The sequence below is a fragment of the Pelodiscus sinensis genome, chromosome 26, assembly GCF_049634645.1.
Source record: "Pelodiscus sinensis isolate JC-2024 chromosome 26, ASM4963464v1, whole genome shotgun sequence".
Classification (NCBI taxonomy): domain Eukaryota; kingdom Metazoa; phylum Chordata; order Testudines; family Trionychidae; genus Pelodiscus; species Pelodiscus sinensis.
Window position 1 is genome coordinate 21,076,525 of NC_134736.1, and position 18,352 is coordinate 21,094,876.

General features: G+C 52.1%; 6 non-coding genes across 6 annotated transcripts; 3 read left to right on the top strand and 3 right to left on the bottom strand.

Annotated features, from left to right (window-relative positions):
• The first annotated feature begins 4,721 nt into the window (after positions 1-4,721).
• TRNAS-UGA (transfer RNA serine (anticodon UGA)) lies at positions 4,722-4,803 on the top strand. Its single transcript has one exon. It is a non-coding gene; the product is annotated as a tRNA-Ser (tRNA).
• A 3,711-nt stretch (positions 4,804-8,514) lies between these two features.
• TRNAT-UGU (transfer RNA threonine (anticodon UGU)) lies at positions 8,515-8,588 on the bottom strand. Its single transcript has one exon. It is a non-coding gene; the product is annotated as a tRNA-Thr (tRNA).
• A 3,288-nt stretch (positions 8,589-11,876) lies between these two features.
• Positions 11,877-11,959, top strand: TRNAL-UAA (transfer RNA leucine (anticodon UAA)). The gene has a single exon. It is a non-coding gene; the product is annotated as a tRNA-Leu (tRNA).
• A 3,018-nt stretch (positions 11,960-14,977) lies between these two features.
• On the top strand, positions 14,978-15,193 carry LOC142820568 (small nucleolar RNA U3). Its single transcript, XR_012897795.1, has one exon. It is a non-coding gene; the product is annotated as a small nucleolar RNA U3 (small nucleolar RNA).
• A 922-nt stretch (positions 15,194-16,115) lies between these two features.
• On the bottom strand, positions 16,116-16,187 carry TRNAE-CUC (transfer RNA glutamic acid (anticodon CUC)). The gene has a single exon. It is a non-coding gene; the product is annotated as a tRNA-Glu (tRNA).
• Positions 16,188-16,821: 634 nt separating this feature from the next.
• On the bottom strand, positions 16,822-16,894 carry TRNAK-CUU (transfer RNA lysine (anticodon CUU)). The gene has a single exon. It is a non-coding gene; the product is annotated as a tRNA-Lys (tRNA).
• Between the last annotated feature and the right edge of the window lie 1,458 nt (positions 16,895-18,352).

Genomic DNA, 18,352 nt, shown 5'->3' on the forward strand with positions numbered 1-18,352 from the left:
CCATTGTTGATTTGTACTGTGGTGTCCAGGAAATGGATCTCTCGTGTGGAATGGTCCAGGCTGAGGCTAGTGGTGGGGTGTAGGTTGTTGAAATCTCTGTGGAATGTCTCCAGTGTTTCTTGGCCTTGTGTCCAGATCATAAAGATGTCATCGATGTAGCGTAAATAGAGAAGGGGTAAAAGGGGACGGGAGTTGAGGAAACGTTGTTCCAGGTCAGCCATAAAGATATTAGCATACTGTGGGGCCATGCGTGTACCCATGGCTGTGCCGCTGATCTGGAGGTATAAGTTGTTCTCAAACTGGAAATAATTGTGGGTGAGAACAAAGTTACATAGGTCTGCTATCAGGTTGGCAGTGGTGTCCTCTGGGATAGTGTTTCTAATAGCTTGTAATCCGTCTTCATGTGGGATGTTGGTGTATAGTGCTTCTACATCCATGGTGGCAAGGATGGTGTTATTGGGGAGGTTGTCGATGTTTTGTAGTTTCCTTAGCAAGTCAGTAGTGTCTCGGAGATAGCTGGGGGTGTTGGTTGAGTAGGGTTTGAGGAGAGAGTCTACATAGCTGGATAGACCAGTAGTGAGTGTGCCAATACCAGAGATGATGGGGCGTCTGGGGTGTCCAGGTTTATGGATCTTGGGAAGCAGATAGAAAAATCTTGGTCAGGGGTCAGAAGGTGTTTCTGTGTGGAATTGTTCCCGAGTAGCTGTAGGGAGGCTTTTAAGGAGACAGAGTAATTTCTTTTGGTATTCCGAGGTAGGATCAGAGGAGAGAGGTTTGTAAAATGTGATGTTGGAGAGTTGTCTGGTTGCCTCTTGGTTATAGTCGGCCTTATTCATAATGACCACAGCACCACCTTTGTCAGCTGGTTAGATTATAATGTCCAGGTTGTTTTTGAACCCCATCATGGGACAAACAGCTGATGTTTTTGATGGGCACCTGGGACTCTCAGCGCTCAGTCTGCCTCTGCTTTCCCAGCTCCCTCCAGCAGCCCCATCCCAGCTGCTTGTTTATTTTTGTTTTTATTTAAATACCAGCTCTAGTAGAAGCCGTGTGACACTCTCCCCTCCCCCATCACGGCATGGACAGGTCACTGCCCCCAACCAGACTCTGAAATGGCCCCCTTCATTTCCCCTGGCCCCATGGGGTTGACAGGAAAGAGGCCAAGGCCAGGCTGGAGCCACGGGAAGAAGGCAGAGCCCCAGTCTACACAGATCCTCTTTGCGCAAAAGCTTCTTATGCAAAAACAGACCCCAATTAATTATGCAAATGAGTCTGGCAATATGCTAATCAGTACTTCATTTGTGTGAACTTTTGCAGAAGAGAGGTGCAGTATGGAGATAGCCTAGGTAGTAGATAGCCATGAAGTAACATAGATTCAGGATAGTGATAGAAATGTAGCCGTGTTAGTCTGGGGTAGTTGAAGCAAAATGCAGGACAATGTAGCACTTTAAAGACTAACAAGATGGTTTATTAGATGATGAGCTTTCGTGGGCCAGACCCACTTCCTCAGATCAAATAGTGGAAGAAAATAGTCACAACCATATATACCAAAGGATACAATTAAAAAAAATGAACAAATATGAAAAGGACAAATCACATTGCAGAACAGAAGGGGGATGCGGGGGGGGGGTGGGAAGGGGGAGGAAGGAAGGTAAGAGTCTGTGAATTGCTGATATTAAAGGTAGGGAGAGTGGGATGTTTGTGAGTTAATGGTATTACAGGTGATAATTGGGGAAACTGTCTTGGTAATGGGTGAGAAAGTTCAAAGACTTGTTAAGTCCTTGTTGGTAAGTGTCGAATTTTAACATGAATGACAGTTCAGAGGATTCCCTTTCAAGTGCAGATGTAAAAGGTCTTTGTAGCAGAATGCAGGTGGCTAAGTCATTTAGAGAGTGTCCTTTCTGGTTAAAGTGGCAAGAAACTGTTTTCTCTTTGTGATCTTGTCTGATATCTGTTTTGTGGGCATTAATCCTTTGGCGAAGTGTCTGAGATGTTTGTCCAATGTACATAGCAGACGGACACTTTCGGCACATGATAGCGTAGATTATATTTCTGGATGCGCAGGAATATGTGTTCTTGATCTTATAACTCACTTGGTTAGGTCCAATAATGGTATCAGCAGAATGAATATGTGGACAAAGCTGGCAACGGGGTTTGTTGCAAGGGAAGGTACCAGGGTTGGTATTAGTGTGGTATGTCCTGTGGTGGTTGGTAAGAATCATCTTGAGGTTAGGTGGTTGTCTATAGGAGACTATGGGTCTGTCTCCCAGAGCCTCTTTGAGTATGGTATCCTGTTCCAATATAGGCTGTAGTTTATTGATGATGTGTTGGACAGGTTTAAGTTGGGGGTTGTAGGTGATGACAAGTGCTGTTCTATTGTTGGTTTTCTTGGGTCTGTCTTGAAGTAGATGGTTTCTAGGTATTCGTCTGGCTCTTTCAATTTGCTTTTTTGTTTCTCTGGGTGGGTAGTTGAGATTTATAAATGCTTGGTAGAGATCCTGAAGCTTCTGGTCTCTGTCAGTGGGGTTAGAGCAGATGCGGTTGTATCGAAGGGCTTGGCTATAGACGATGGATCGTGTGGTGTGTTCTGGATGGGAGCTGGATGCATGTAGGTAACTCTATGAGTCGGTGGGTTTTCTGTAGAGAGTGGTGTCTAATTTTCCATTGTTGATTTGTACGGTGGTGTCCAGGAAGTGGATCTCTCGTGTAGAATGGTCCAGGCTGAGGTTGATGGTGGGGTGTAGGTTGTTGAAATCTCTGTGGAATATCTCCAGTGTTTCTTGGCCATGTGTCCAGATCATAAAGATGTCATCGATGTACCGTAGGTAGAGGAGGGGTGAAAGGGGACGGGAGTTGAGGAAACGTTGTTCTAGGTCAGCCATAAAGATGTTAGCATACTGTGGGGCCATGCGTGTACCCATGGCTGTGCCGCTGATCTGGAGGTATAAGTTGTTCTCAAACCGGAAATAATTGTGGGTGAGAACAAAGTTACATAGGTCTGCTATCAGGTTGGCAGTAGTGTCCTCTGGGATAGTGTTTCTAATTGCTTGTAATCCGTCTTCATGTGGGATGTTGGTATATAGAGCTTCTACATCCATGGTGGCAAGGATGGTATTATTGGGGAGGTTATCGATGTTTTGTAGTTTCCTTAGGAAGTCAGTAGTGTCTCGGAGATAGCTGGGGGTATTGGTTACGAAGGGTTTGAGAAGAGTGTCTACATAGCTGGATAGACCAGTAGTGAGCGTGCCAATACCAGAGATGATGGGACGTCTGGGGTGCCCAGGTTTATGGATCTTGGGAAGTAGATAGAACAATCCTGGTCGGGGGTCAGAAGGTGATTCTGTGAGGATTTGTTCCCGAGTAGCTGTGGGGAGGCTTTTAAGGAGACAGTGTAGTTTCTTTTGGTAGTCCAAGGTGGGATCAGAGGGGAGAGGTTTGTAAAATGTGGTGTTTGAGAGTTGTCTGGTTGCCTCCTGGTTATAGTCGGCCAGGAAAAATCCTTGGGCTGTAATCCTTAGTTACACAAAGTAAGAATAATTCACCAGTTCAGATGTGATTTCTAACCCCCAAACAAGGAAAATAATAAAACCTGATCGACTAGGGAGACTACTCCCTACTTACAGATTTCAAGAAGTCCAGTATCAAAGGGGTAGCTGTGTTAGACTGAATCTGCAAAAGCGGCGAGGAGTCCTGCGGCACCTTATGCTCCTACACTTCAGTTAGTCTATAAGCTTTCATGGGCAAAGGCCCACTTCGTCAGATGCATAACTTCGCCGCTTTTGAAGAAGTCCAGTGTTACCCAACACAAGAGTGTGTGGCCTAAAGGATAAGGTGTCTGACTTTGGATCAAAAGGTTAAGGGTTGAAGTCCCTTCACAGTTGTATTTACCTCCATTTATCTGTGCTTGCATATCCTGCTGTCTTTGCTCTGGAAAGGTCCTATGTAGCACTGTGGTTTTTCTGTAACCCTATTGGAAGGCCTGTAGGTATTCAGTAGGTCTAAACTGAAGCCTTCTTCTGCAGCCAGATGGAAGAGCAGCAGCAATTAGCTGTAAAGCCTGGAGTCATATGCTCATATTCCAGCTATATGACATTTAAATAGTGTAACACAAGGCGGGGGGGCAGTGTCTTATCCTAGTGGCACCCACTGTCACCAGGCAGGAAACAGATCTCAAGGTGAGTAGAGAAAACTTAATTACCAGCATGTTGTCTGGTAAAAGACTGCTTACCAATAGTTGTGGTTGTGCAATTGGTATTCTATGATTCTTGTCCTCACTTTCCTATTGTTTGTCTGTGTGATAGTCTGGTTTGGATCTGTTTCTGTCTGCTGTATAATTGATTTTGCTAGGTGTAAATCTACTAAGGTGGTGGGGTATGATTGGTGAGGTCATTCTGTTGCAATATGTTATGTCTGGTTAGTGAAATTATACTAAAATAATTGGTTAAGGAAGAACTAAGCAGTATTGAGTTTCTCTATATAAACTGGGGTCCAAGAAGGAGATCAGCAAGAAGAAGGAAAAGGGGAGAAGAGAAGAGGAAGACCAAGAAGGAGGAGAGAAGACCTTGAAGCAGAACTCACATCCAAGGCAGCCTAAGACCAGAACAGCCAGGACTCCTCTGCCCAGCTGTTGAAATGGTTTGCTGTGTGAATTCTGTGGCAGGTGACCTTAGGTTTGCACACTGGGATCATTTACCAGTTTCCCTGGTCTCTCAATCTATGCAGCTGTGATGGCCAAGTGGTTAAGGTGTTGGACTTGAAATCCAGTAGGGTTTCCCTGCGCAGGTTGAAATCCTGCTCACGGCAAGGCCTTCATTTTGGCCATACCCCTTCCAAGGGCAACAAGGGCCTCTGTGAGTTACCAGCAGTGGGACACTCTCTTGCGCAAGAAAGCTCTGGTGGCCATTTTAGCCATAGGGCTTTCTTGTGCAAGAAATCCCTGCTGAGCATCCACACTGCCATCTTGAGCAAGAGCTCTTGAGCAAGAGGGCTTACACCTGTCAAAAAAGAGTGTAGCTCTTGCGCAAGGAGCCCTCTCTTACCATGCCGTACTGCAAATTTATTTGCGCAAGAGCAGGCAGGCAGTGTGAACACTCTGCAGATTCTTGCACAAGAACGGCTGTACTTGTGCAAGAAGCCGCGAGTATAGACATAGCCTTAGTGTCAACGTCCAACTAATTGCACCATTAGGCCACGTCTTCACTCAGATGGAGAGTTCTGCAGCAATCCATCTCGGATGTGCAGTCTATACTGCACACATGTTCTTGCGCAAGTAAATTTACAGTACAGCATCAGAAAACAGGGCTTCTTCTGGAAGAGTTATTCCTCTCCCCACAAGGAATAAACCTTCTTGTGCAAGAGCTCTTCCACAAGAGGACAGTGTTGACAGGCAACATTAATTAATTAATTTCTTAATTTCCACACTGCCATGGATGCTCTTTCACAAAAGCACATGGCAGTGTGGACGCTCTCTTGTGCAAGACCTTTTGCACAAGAACTATTCCGCAAAGGAGTTGTTGCACAAGAAGCCGCCAGTGGCCACTCCACCTCAACTTAGAGCCCCAGGAAGCACTGGAAAATAATGACTTTGAATGGCCCTGGGCAGGAGCTATTTTGAAATAGCAGCAGTGGAGGGGCGTTATCCCTCGTGCAATAAGATTTACTGATTTGGAACTAAGCTGTGGCTGGCTTTTGGGGTGAGTGAGTAGGAAGAGGGAGGGGCACTGGAGGCTCTTGGCCCTCTGGATGGCTCTGTTTGTGAAAAAATAGGGACCACACACCATTGGAGAAGGTGGGTATTGATCCCACTGTCTCTTACATGCTAAGTGAGTACTTTAACACTTGAGCTAATTACGTTGCTATGCAAGCACTAAATCTCTTGGTGACTCTGCCCTTCTCTACAGGGACATCTGTTTTCTAGGTCAGGAGGGGGCTGGTTTGATGCTTCACCCCTCCGGAGACCCCAAACTCCCCCTGTGCTCTGAGAGCCCAGTTTGCTGAGACCCTCCCCAGTCCCCGCCCCCGCCAGAAACTCTGTTTGCTTGAGACCCCAGAGTCCTCCCATGGGCTGCCTGGCACGTGGGGACTCAGGTCTAATGGTGGATTTGCAGAGTCCCACAACAGCTGCTGCCAGCGTGTGGATGTGCACGTCTGTCTTGGGTTACTGGGCACCAGCCTGATTGGGTGAGTCCCGGATTCTGTTCCTGCCATGGGACAAAGGAGCAGTGAGAGAGAAGCTTCAATAGCTCAGCTGGCAGAGCAAGAAGAGTGGGGACAGAGTTCTGTGGCTGGGGAGTAGGGGTTGGGGAGTAGGGTGCCAGTAGAGGCATCTCCCTCCTCCCAGGATTCTCCCCCCCCCCCAGGAAACCAGCGTGTGCCTGCCCCGGTGCCAACACCCCCCCCCCCATGCGCAGGGAAGCCCCACGCACACACCTGCCCCGGGGCCAACTACCCCGCGTGCACCAGGAAACCCCCTGCGCGCCTCCCATGGGGCTGACTGACCCCTCCTGCGTGGTGCAGGGACCCGATGCTCCCTCCCTCAGTACATCCGGCAGAGCAGCTAGCTCACTTCTGGAATCACCGGAAGAGGCGCTAAGCTGCGGAACTTCTGTCCATCCCCGGGAAGCCGACAATACTTCCATTTTCACTTGAGCTAAGTAGTGGGGCTTCTCGGGAGTGGGAGGGAAATGGGGGCGGGGCAGACAGGACACCTCACGAGCGACTGGTCGAGGCCTCGCGATCGACCAGTAGATCGCGATCGACCTGTTGGTGACCACAGAACCAGACGGAGTGTGTTTGTGTGCGTGTGCGAGTGCATGAGTGTGATGTCATATACATATGATAAACATTGATTAATGTATGTATGATCAAAAAATGTGGTGTGTTGCCTTATCCCTCTGAAAAAATCCCGGGTGTTTTTTTTAAGCATAACACAACCACAGTTAAGTTGTGGCCTTTGGCATGTGCTGTGGATATCATTGTGGTTCCTGTGTGAGCAGAACAGAGGATTGGGGGTGGGAGGGATTTGTATATTTTGGGAAAGGGTCCTGAGTCTTGGCTCCCAGCCAGGTGCCTTGGCCACTGCACAAAGTGCATGGTGGGAATAAGAGTTGGTGCAGCAGGAAAGGGGCCAGCCCCGCAAGCAGGTGGGAGAAGATGGGAGTGAATCCTGCTTCCTCTCATGCACAGGGGCAGCACTTTTCCCGTGGAGCTAATTCTGCCCCATCTGCAACCTGTCTCCAGTGCTCCTGCCACTGCCTGGCCCAGGAGGGCTGGTGTCCAGTAGCTCTCTGCCCCAACATGGCTGGCTTTTGGGAAGAGTAAGTAGGAAGTGGGGCTACTGGACCCACTTAGCCCCCTGCCTGGCTCTGCCAGTAAAAAGTAGAATGGGGCTTGCCCCTACCAATGGAGAATGTGGGCATTGAACCCACTGTCTTTCTCATACAAAGCAAGCGCTCTACCACTTGAGCTAATTCCCCTGCTATGCTAGAGTTATTCTTCTTGGAGGCTCTTCCCTTCTCCACAGAGACGCCGGCCTTCTAGGTCAGTTAGTCGAGCAAAAGGAGAAGGCTCCAAAAAGGCCTCAAGGGCAACTCTCAAGGAGACTCCCTGCAGCAAAGCCATGGGGGGGCTCTGAGATGGCCCCTGCACTGCAGCCTGTCCCACCTGGCCATTGTCATGGACTCTCTGTGAGGTCATCACCTCCCAAACTCCATTAGCCAATAAGCTGAGGGGCTGCAAAAGGCCCTTGTGATGTCACTGCCACACCCACCCCTGCCCTCCAGGGCTAATGTCCTGCCCCAGGCAGCCCCTTTGCATGGCTGAGCTGCTCCCAGGGGTGAAAGTGACACATTCAAACCAATCCCCTTGGTTCTAACCAGGGCCAGACAGAGGCATGGGTGAGCCGGGCACCAACCGATGGAGGAGGCTTGATGGCAGCTGTAAGGGGCGCGCATCAGGCACCGCACACCCAGCTCCCGCAGCGCCGGCCCCGCGGTGCCAGCCAGTAGCAACCTTCCCCCCATGGCCGCGGGGCCTTACACCAGCAGCGACGACTGGGCTGAGCTTGCACTGTGCACCCTAGAGGAGGGATCCGGGCTGCGCTCCAGCAGCTGTATCCGGGCCACGCATGTGCTGTGGGAGGGGCTGTATATGCACTGGGGGAGGGGCTGTATATGCACTGTGCAGCCAGGGTGGAGCCGCACATGCACCATGAGCCAGGGGGCAGTGCCACATGCCCGGAGCACTAGAATGGCTCAGACTGGCTGTGGTCAGCATCTAACTAATTGCACCATTAGGCAATGTCTTCACTCAGGTGGAGATTTCTGCTGCAATCCATCTCCCAGAGTTTGATTTAGCAAGTCTAGATAAGTCTTGCTAAATCAAACCCAGAGGGCACCAGCACCAGCTCTTTGCTGCCATCCTACTTCCACTGTTAGGACACCAGCAAACCTTAAAACCAACTCCAGATATGTGTTGGGATATGGTGGAAAGAAGAGACACATTGGCCTCACCACAAGGCACCACTGGGAGTTGAACCCAGGATCTTCTGCTTACAAAGCAGTTGCTTTAGCCAACTAAGCCATGGTGCCCTCCTTCAAAACAGCCCTCAAACTGTTCTACTTTATGGTTCCAGAGAACATGTTCCCATTCCAAAGTGCAGCCGTTCACCGTTCCCCTCTAGCTCCTGCCGTGTCTTGAGGTCTGCGCAGCCTAAGACGTTAGATTGGCAGCTGGAACCCAAACCTTTTTGGCAATTGTAGCCCCAGGCCCCAAAGGGACAGACCCAAGGCAGCCGCCTGGTCCTAAGGCCTGGCCTGCAGCCAGGGGGAGGAAGAGGAATCTCTCCTTTCAGGTGGAGGCAAATCAGTAGGCCAGCTAGCACAGTTGGTTAGAGCCTGGTGCTAATAATACTGAGGTCATGGGTTCAAGCCCCATGCTGACTACAAAGATGTTTGGGGAGGGATAGCTCAGTGGTTTGAGCATTGGCCTGCTAAGCCCAGGGTTGTGAGTTTAATCCTTGCAGAGGCCATTTGGGGCAAAAATTCATCAGGGATGGTACTTGGTCCTGCTGACAAGTCAGGAGACTGGACTTGATGACCTTTCCAGTTCTAGGAGATAGGCCAAAAAAAAGCAACCTAAGGGCTTTTGCTGATCCCCAGCCACAGGCCTCTGCTCTGCCCCAGCTGAGCTTTGGAAGGGGGCCTGGGGCAGGCTGCTTTGCCCAGGTAGCCCTTGGGTGAGTGTTGGGGCAGGAGAGCCCAGCAACACAGGGGGCTCTAATGGGCGCTTCACCTGCAGAAGGACCCTTGAGTGAAACCAGGCAGAAACGCAGTGTTGTGCTGCCCCTTCTCCTGCCTGGGCCTGGCATCCCTCCCCTGCATGCCAGAGGCCTTGACCTCCTCTGCCCTTGGTCCTGGCCCTCCCAGCTGCCCCTGAGCGCTGCTGGCCAAAGGAGGCAGCAAGGCAGGAGAGGGGGGAGGAGCAAGTCCAGCAGAGGCCAACAGCTCTGGCTCAAGCCTCCAGCCCCAGCACAAAACCTTCACCCAGCCTGTGTGTCTCCCTCCTGCCCCCGCACATGCTCACAGGGGGAAACGTGCCCCATGTTCCATCCCTGCGCCAGTGCCCCATGTTCCATCCCTGCGCCAGGCCTGGGCGACGGGCTCAGCCCTCCAGCAGCCCACAGGGCCTGTGAGGGACAGACTGAGAGCAGGGCCCCACTGACACCCCCCATCCTGCCCCACTGGCCTGCGTGGCGCTGGCACAGGTCAGGCAGGAACGGCAGCCGGGGACTGATGGGCGAGTCTCACTTGCTGACCAGACTCCCAGACTCCCAGGCCCTGGGCTCTGGGGCCAGCCTCCCTGTGGGTCAGAGCCCCCTGGCCACAATGCTACTCCAGGGGGCCTGGTTCCAGGGCTACCTAATCCCAGGGGCTGGGGGCTGGAGGCCTTTGCCCTGGAGTCTCAGAGCTCCCCAGTGTCGGCTGCCGCTGGCCTGAATGGTGCTGGATGCTCCTGCTCCCCTCCCAGCAGGCTGGCCCTGCGCAGGCTCTGTGCTCGCTGGAGCCTCCTCCTGCCAGGTCCCCGGCCTGCTCTCCGCAAAGCCTCAGCCTGGCTCCTTTCCTGCCCTCTACTTGCAGGGCCCCTGGAAATGGCTCTGGGCGGATCCCTGAGCCGCAGCATTGGGTGCAGCACTGCTGGGCCCCCGGCGCCTGGGCTGCAGCCAGGAGGGGGAATCTCCCGCAGGGCGGGTGGGATGTAGAACGCTGCTCCCTGGGAACCTTTCCCACGGCAGCGCCCCCAGCCTGGCCAGTCCCTGCCCGGCCCAGCCTCCGCCCTGGGTGGACAGCGCTCGGGGGGGCAGGTAGGAGAGACCCTCCCTTCCCTTCCCTTCCCTTCCCAGAGAGCAGACCCCCCAGGGTGGCAGTGGGGTTTTCTGGCCCAGGGCTGCTCTCAGCAGAGGGGGCTGTGATCCCAGCCTGGGGCCAGGGAAGCTGCTACCAGCTCATGCGGGGTGGGGGGAGCCATCCCAGAGAATGTTGGGAGGGGGATCAAGAGGGGTGGGGCAGATAGGAGAGGTGAAGGGGAACAGGGATGTGTGAGGTGGGGCAGGAAGGGGAGGCAGGAGGTGCTGAAGGGAGGCTGGGGGGATCATGCCAGACATGGGGTGGCTGGGAGCAGGGGTGCAATGGAGGGAAACTTGGGGGGGGGGTCACAGGAAGGGAAAGGGGGCAGGGGAGGTTGGGAGGAGACTGGGGGAGCAAGAGCAGCCTGGCTGGGGGAGGGGAAGACACAGGGCAGGGCTTGTACAGAAGGAGATGGGGAAAGATACAATGGCAGCTCCCCCAGCCCCATCGGGCAGGAGGGGGGGCAGAGGTGACTGGTGGTGGCACTTGGGGGCACCAACTTCTCTGCCCCAACAAATTTTCTGAAGTTTATAACCAGGGTGTCGCAAATGCCCCCTGCCTCTGTGGGAGCCTCTCCCTGCGCCCCTCCCTCTGCAGGCTCCAGTCCCCCCGGGGGAGGAGCTGCCCCCACCAGCAGCCTGAGGGGAATTGTTTCTGTTTTTTAAGTGTAGATATCTGCAAACACTGATCTGTTAGGGACCGGTAACAGTTTTTTTCCATATTTGCAGATTTGTTATTTGCATAATGGTTATGCAGATATGTAAATGTAATGTTACCAGTCTGGCAAAAGTTTGTGAATGGATTTGTCCGTCCATGGTATAAAAAAAAGGGAAAACACTAGGGCTCTGTCTACACTCACAGATGCTTGCATGAGGAATATGCAAATGAGGCTACGCATGGAATATCGCTGAGCCTCATTTGCATACCTAATGAGCTGCAAGTTTTGCAGAAGAGGCTCTTGCACCAGAAGGAGCTGTCTACACTGCCCCTTCTTGCGCACGAAAAACCCTCTTGTGCAATGCCACTACGACAATTATTTTCAGGAAGACATTGCACAAGAGGGGTTTGTTTGCGCAAGAAGGGGCAGTGTATACAGCTCCTTCTGGCACAAGAACCTCTTCTGCAAAAATGGTGGCTCATTAAGTATGTAAATGAGGCTCCATGATATTCCACACTTAGGCTCATTTGCATATTTCTCGTGCAAGAAGCTGGGAGTGTAGACATAGCCTAGGTGAAGGTGGGGGGGGTATTTTCCCCACCAGACCTTTGTCCCACGGAATCCCTGGGGATGTTGGGTTTTGTCTTGTTTGGTTTCCCCTTTCCCTGCTTCCCTCCTCACTGGGGAGAAGGGGGAGGCTCTCTCACCCTTTCGGTGGGAAGCCCTGGTACAAGGATGGGCCTGGAAGATGCTCTGAGAGCGAGTCCCTGGGCTATTTGGGAGAGAACTTGCACACGTCTAGCCTTCCCTCTATCACCAGGATGGCCGAGTGGTTAAGGCGTTGGACTTAAGATCCAATAGATGTTTGTCTGCGTGGGTTCAAGCCCCACTCCTGGTAGCTTCCTACTTTGGACAGACATCCATCTGGATGGTGATTTGCCCTGCTGTGAGGGCAGGGGACTGGACTTCATCTCTGAAGGTCCCTTTGGCTATGTCTGGTGGCATCTTGCCCTGTGGGAGATGTGCTTTTGTGCAAGAGGATCCATGGCAGTGTGGATGCTCTCCTGTGCAAGAAAGCTCTGATGGCCATTTTAGCTATAGGGCAAGAAACCCCTGTCCCGCAACCACACTGCTCTCTTGCGCAAGAGGACTTACACCTGTTAGAAAAGAGCATAGCTCATGCGCAAGAAGCCCTCTCTTACCACGCTTTACTGTAAAACTTCTTGCACAAGAGCGAGTGGGCAGTGTGGATGCTCTGCGGAAGAACGGCCCTTCTTGCACAATAACCCGCCAGTGTCGACATAGCCCATCAGTGTGGACACAGCTTTCCAGTTCTAGTCCCAGTTCTGATTGGCTGAGCTGGGAGGAAGTCACAGGGAGGAGACTCAGGACTTCCTTGTTCTCCTTAAGTCCCAGCAAATGAGCCAGAACCAATCGACTGCTGAGGGAATTGTTCTGCTTCTCGCCAGTGGTTGTTTCTGAGCAGCTCCTGAGTCTCTCTGTGTCCCGGTGCTTCTAACCCACTGGCTGAGCCATCCCTAACTGGGCTGTGGGGCTGTATCTCACTGGAGGTCACGTTATTCTGATCAGTCAGGGTGTGAAACTCCAGACTGAGGGGGAGGTTCAGTATCTGGGTCCTGTTCCCAGTGCTATCCCAGACTGGCTGTGTGAGGTCAGACAAGGCCCTTTGCCTTTCTCAGCCTTTGTCCCTCCCTCTGTCAGTTGGGGGGAACAATCCCTCCTGCCTGCCCCATGGTGGGGGGAGCTGTGAGGAGTGGTGTGAGGGTGTTGCTAGCAGCAGTGAGTACTAGGAGGTGTCCTGTCACCTGGGCTCTGTGTAGGTTGCTAGATGGTTTCTACAAAAATACCGGAGACACTTGACATGACATCACAATCGACATTATTGTTATTATTGTTATTTAGAAACTAACAGACATTTCTATTTTCTCAGTTTGTTTCCTGATCAGAAAGCTCAAATACTGGACTGTCTGGTTCAAAACCGGACACCTGGCAATCCTAGCGCCATGTCAGCAGGGAAACACAGTCAAACACCTCCCACCATATGCTGACCCAGCCTTGTGCCTGCTGGTGGGGCTGCCTCCCCCCCATCAGCGGGGCCTCCTGCCCGTGTTGGTGCAGCAACTGCCAGTCTGCCCGCACCCAGGCCTGGCAGCCATGTCATCTGGGAGCAAGAGCAGGGAGAACGGCGCCTTCCTAGCCCAGCCTCCTCCCCATCCCATTGATGAGGGAACTTTCCCCCAATGCCAGCCCCATGCTCAAGGGCTTTGGAAAAGGGCCAGGCCAAAGTAGCTCCCCCCTTGCTCCTACTGAGCCAGAGCTGCCCGTCCTCAGCCTCTGCCTTGTCACCAGACAGATCCTGCTCTGCTCCAGCCCCCTAGTTCTGAGTCACTCCTGGAGCTGGTGGGACTAGACAGCTGCTGTCCTATGGGATGTGGCACTTCTCAGGAAACCATCTCTCAGTTCCCATGGGGAAAATCAAGCCAGGGCTTCCCAATCAACCCTCAGAAGGTCACAGTTCTATACCTCAGGTGCGACTTGAAACTACAACTCCGGCGACAAGTGCCTTGTCCATTAGGCCACTAGGGCCAGACAAGAAACAAGGAGAAGGAACAGAAATTCTCTGTCCCAAAGGCGCACCCCTCACATTGGCTGGGCAGACACGTCCCTCCTCTCTACCCCACCAGACACGTCTGCAGCCCCTGGCAGGGAGGCACCTGGGCAGGTCGCTGCAGAGCTGAGCCCGGGCTGGCAGCAGTGCAGGCTGGTCGGCCACAGCCCTGGGAGAGCAGCTGGGGGACTCGGCTGGGGGTCGCAACGGGCCCGTGTGCTCTGCTGCTCACTGACGAGCTGGCTGCCCAAGTGCCCACACAGACGCGTCTTCAATCCCCACCCTCCTCAGCCGCCCACCCCCAGCCTCTTCCAGCACAGCCTGCCCCACCTCCCCCCACAGGGATTCCACAGGGGCCTCTGTCCCAGGGGGAATGGGGAGCCCCTGCCCCCGGCACCCACCCACCCTGCTGCTGCTCCCCCCAGAGCAGAGGATTCACCCGGCACAAGTAAGTGCCTCTGTCCCCCGTGACCCCGGGTGCTGGGTTCCCTCCTGTTTAGCTGCCTGGCCCCAGGTAAGGTCACATGAGACTGCTCATATCACCCCCTCAGCACGGAGCCCTGGGCAGCCGCCCTGCTCGCTCAGGTCTCAGGCTGGCAGGGCCTGCAGGGATACTGGGTTTGAATGACAAGGTGTTGGAGCAGCTATTAAAAGGCTTCTTCCTTGGCAGGGGCTTTGTGCTTGTGGATTGGCTATTTCTTGGATGACCGGTGCTTGCACATGCAGCTGGGCTTTAGCAAATCAGAACGATGCAAGTTGAGAGTAACCCAGCGCCTCTGGAAATGGGAGTGGAGAAAAAGTACAATATTGTCTAAAAAAATAACTTGAATAAAAATCAAAGTGTGACAAAAATAAATTACTTGAGTAAAGTACAAATACTCAAAAAAGGTCTTGAGTAGTGTAATCAAGTATTTCTACTTAGTCACTTTCCACTTCTGCCTGGCAGGCAGGGGGTTTTCAGCCCCTTGCTGGTCCGTGGACTGGCAATTTGTTACCACTGGCTTAGAGGAGCCCCAGGAACTGCAGTTTCAGGAAGAAACAGCAAGAGATTTTGATTGGCTGCCAGGTGCTCCACATGCTAATCAGGAGACGTGTTGCTGTAAACAGGGACACGGAGCATATTCTAATATGCAGATTTCTAAACCTGGTGGAGAGTGTTTGAATGGGACAAGCACTTTGCTGAGATTATTTCTGTTCTTTAGTTTTCTAAGTGTTGTGTGAAAACATTCCCCATGAGGAGAAAGTGGATGCACATGAGGGTGAGTGTGTAGCGAGCAGGCTGCTGTTAAGACTGTACTTTCAGAGATCATTTCTATAGTTGGTAGTTAGAGAAATGTTGTTGAAAGTGGTTGGTCTTACTAGCCATGAGAAGGAGTGATAGTGTTTTCTTCTGAGCATGAAGCAAGTGGATAGTGTTGCTTTGATGTAATGGTTGTCTGCTGTTGATGGTTGTTCCTTCTTTCCTGTTGGGAAGCTGGAGGAAGAGAGCACAAGCTGAATGGTTGGCTACTGTCAAAAAGTTCAAAATTAGTTTTGAAGTAGAGAGGAGGAGGGATTTCACTTCATAATCCTGTCCTGGCTTTTCTTGAGTTCCTGGTTTTACATGTGCTACTCTGGTCCTGATCCTGATGTCTGTTCTCTCACCTGCCTTTGGGTCTTTTTCCATGTGCTTCTCACACTGGACTTAGCCAGCCTCTTGGATCTGCTTCATGCCTTGTTCTTCATCTGTTACCTAGTGGCCCTGGGGGAGACAGATACTAGCTGCAGCCAGGTGTTAATTATCCCTTGGGTTAGTGTCTTTCTCCCATAACTTGTAGCTAAGATATTTGTTAGTAACTGGCAGACGCCGTGGGGGCTCACCCCCAAACAGGTGCCTACAAACTCAATATTGGTGCACAAGACGAAACTCACCCTGCTCCAGGAACAGGAACACTGACGAGCAGTGAGGCCCCTCCCTGGCAGCACCGAGCAGTGAGAGCTGAGTGAAGGGGGAGGCAGGACCAGGGGGAGAAGGCTCCAGGACTGTGTCAGAGGGAGGCTCTGCCCTGGCCAGTGGGGAATCGTTGCCTCTCCGAGGGGCCCAGGCCTGATGGGTCGTTTCCCCAGGTTACTGAGTGGGGGCTGGAGCCAGTTCTGTGTTGTCTCCTTCAACAATCAAAGCAAACCAATGGATCTTGTGCCAACCTGACACTGTGCTGGGCTAGTGCTGTGTGTGCCACAGAGCTTCCTGCAGGGCTGCCCACACGGAAGAGGAAAGGGGCAGTTTGAGTCACCAGCTCTGCCCCTTCTGAAAATGGCAGGTGTTGTCTTAGCAGTGAGGGAGAGGTGGGAAGGAGTCTGAAGTAACCTCTTGGGTCACAGCTGCTGTAACATGCGATAGTGAGAAAAATGGCTAGGCAGTTGTCATGTGAAGATTGAGGCTACCTTCCCTGACTGGGAATCAAACCCAGGCCACAGCAGTGAGAGTGCTGGATCCTAACCACTAGACCATCAGGGACATATAAAACCTTTGCTCACCTACACTAGCTTTTCGCCAACCATTTTCTGTCCACATCAGGATGGGGGGGGGACCATTGTCCCTTGTCCAGAGGGACAAGAACAGCCAAACAGAACATCGAAGCAGTCAGACTGGGCCATGCCAGTTGTCCAACTAGCCCAGGATCCTGTCTCACAACATCAGCCAATTTCAATCCTCAGGACAGACAGTTATTAAGTGATCCTTCCCATCTCCCATTCCCAGCTTCTGGAATACACCAGCTAGGGACACCTGCCCTATCCATCCCAGTTAAATGCCATTGATTGACTTTTCCTGCATTAAATTATCCAGTTTTGTTTTGGGCCTTCTTGCAGATTTCACTTTTGCAACATCCTCTGGCAAGGAGTTCCACTGGGTGCAAAATGCTTCCTTTTGGTCTATTTTTAACTTGATTACTTATCAGTTTCATTCTGTCACCCTGGTTCTTCAGTAGGAGAAAAAATAATTTCTGTACCCCTGTCATCATCACATAAACCCCTGTCCTGTTGGTTCTCCTAAAGCTGGACCCCAGGACTAGACTTTTTCTTTCTAAAACCCTGATGAAAGCTGCAAGTGAATTGTTTGCAAACTGAGAATGTAACTTGAAGAAGGGAATCGCCCAGCATGGGGCTTGAACCCATGACCCTGAGATTAAGAGTCTCATGCTCTACCAACTGAGCTAGCCAGGTTGGGTGCCAAAAAGCTTTCTCACACCCCATTACAGGGTATCAGGAGCCAAGTGTTCGCCACTGCCTGACAAGTCTTTTTTTTGCCTCCAGTGACCAAGAGTCTTGGTGCCAGCCTGGGGAAGAGAGATGAGTGAGGCCAGGAACCTATCGGAGAACCTTGTGGAATATTTGTCCAAGTTTAAGTCCATCAGAAAATGGATTTATAGGTATTTCTGTGGCGTAGTGGTTCTCACATTTGCCTAACACACAAAGGCTTACACCGGAGGGCTCATGCTCAAGAATGGCTGTTCTTGCGCAAGAATCCTCAGAGCATCCATACCGTCCACCTACTCTTGCGCAAGGAGATTAACAGTACGGCATCAGAAGACAGGGATTCTTGTGCAACAGCTACGCTCTTTTCTGACAAGTGTAAGCCCTTCCAGTTCCTGTGCTTTGACTTCCTTTTCCACAGGCTCTCTAGAGAGAATTTTGTGCCTCCTGATGGGTGTCTGACGCACCTGGAGCTCAGTCTCTGGTTCAGAGGGGCCCTGGAACTTACATCTGGCTGGAGCTTGCTGCTTCCCCTGATGTTCTCACGTGTGGTTCCAGCAGCTGCAAGACTCCAACTCTTGCCCCCATGGCGCTAATAGGTGCCCACCTCTAAGTGCTCATCTAAATTGGTCTTTATGGTCCCTCTCAGTGCATTTTTCTCCTCAGCAGCACGCAAGAGAGAAGCTGTTGCCAGCAGCCCTGCAAAGTAAGATGAGCTTTTCCTGCCTTCCTCAGACTGACTCGCTACTTGGCCCCATTCCTGCCTCCCTTCCCAGCCTGACCCAGTGGTTGAAAGGGGCTGCAGCTGCTGCTGACAGGGAAGAAGCTGGGAGGCAAGGTGCTGGCAGCAAGAGATTCCGGCTGCCTCTTTGCCCTGGGTCTCAGTGCGCCATGCCGGCCACCTGCCACCTTGACCAAACCTCAAAGCATCTGGACTAGCCAGCCCACATCACAGTGAGTCACTAGTGGCCCTGCCAGGGAAGAGCCCTTAGCAGCTGCAGAGACATCCCTGCAGCTGCCTGCGATGCCCCCCTGAAAGGGCCACTTACGAGGTAGGTTTCTGAAGGCTGGTGAGTGCAGTTGGTTAGAGTATGGTGCTCATAACACCAAAGTTGTGGTTTCAAGCCCCATACTAGCCACAGGGCTGTTTGGTTTGGTGACTTGCCCTTGTTTAGCTGCCTGCTATGGACAGGGAAGCAGAAACAAGAGAAGGCTGAGAGCTTTGCAGGTAGGCCAGGGAACTGGTGGGGGGATGCTCCAGCCTGCACCGACCCAGTGGCTAAAAGGGCCTTGGCCTGGCCTGCTTTCTGCAATAGCAGGGAAACTCTTCTCTTCCCTCCATTGTTCCCAATGGGGTGACGATGTCCAAATTCCTGCTGCCACAGTGGCTATCCCAAGGCACCCTGCAGGGAGGAGGCACCCAAGCCA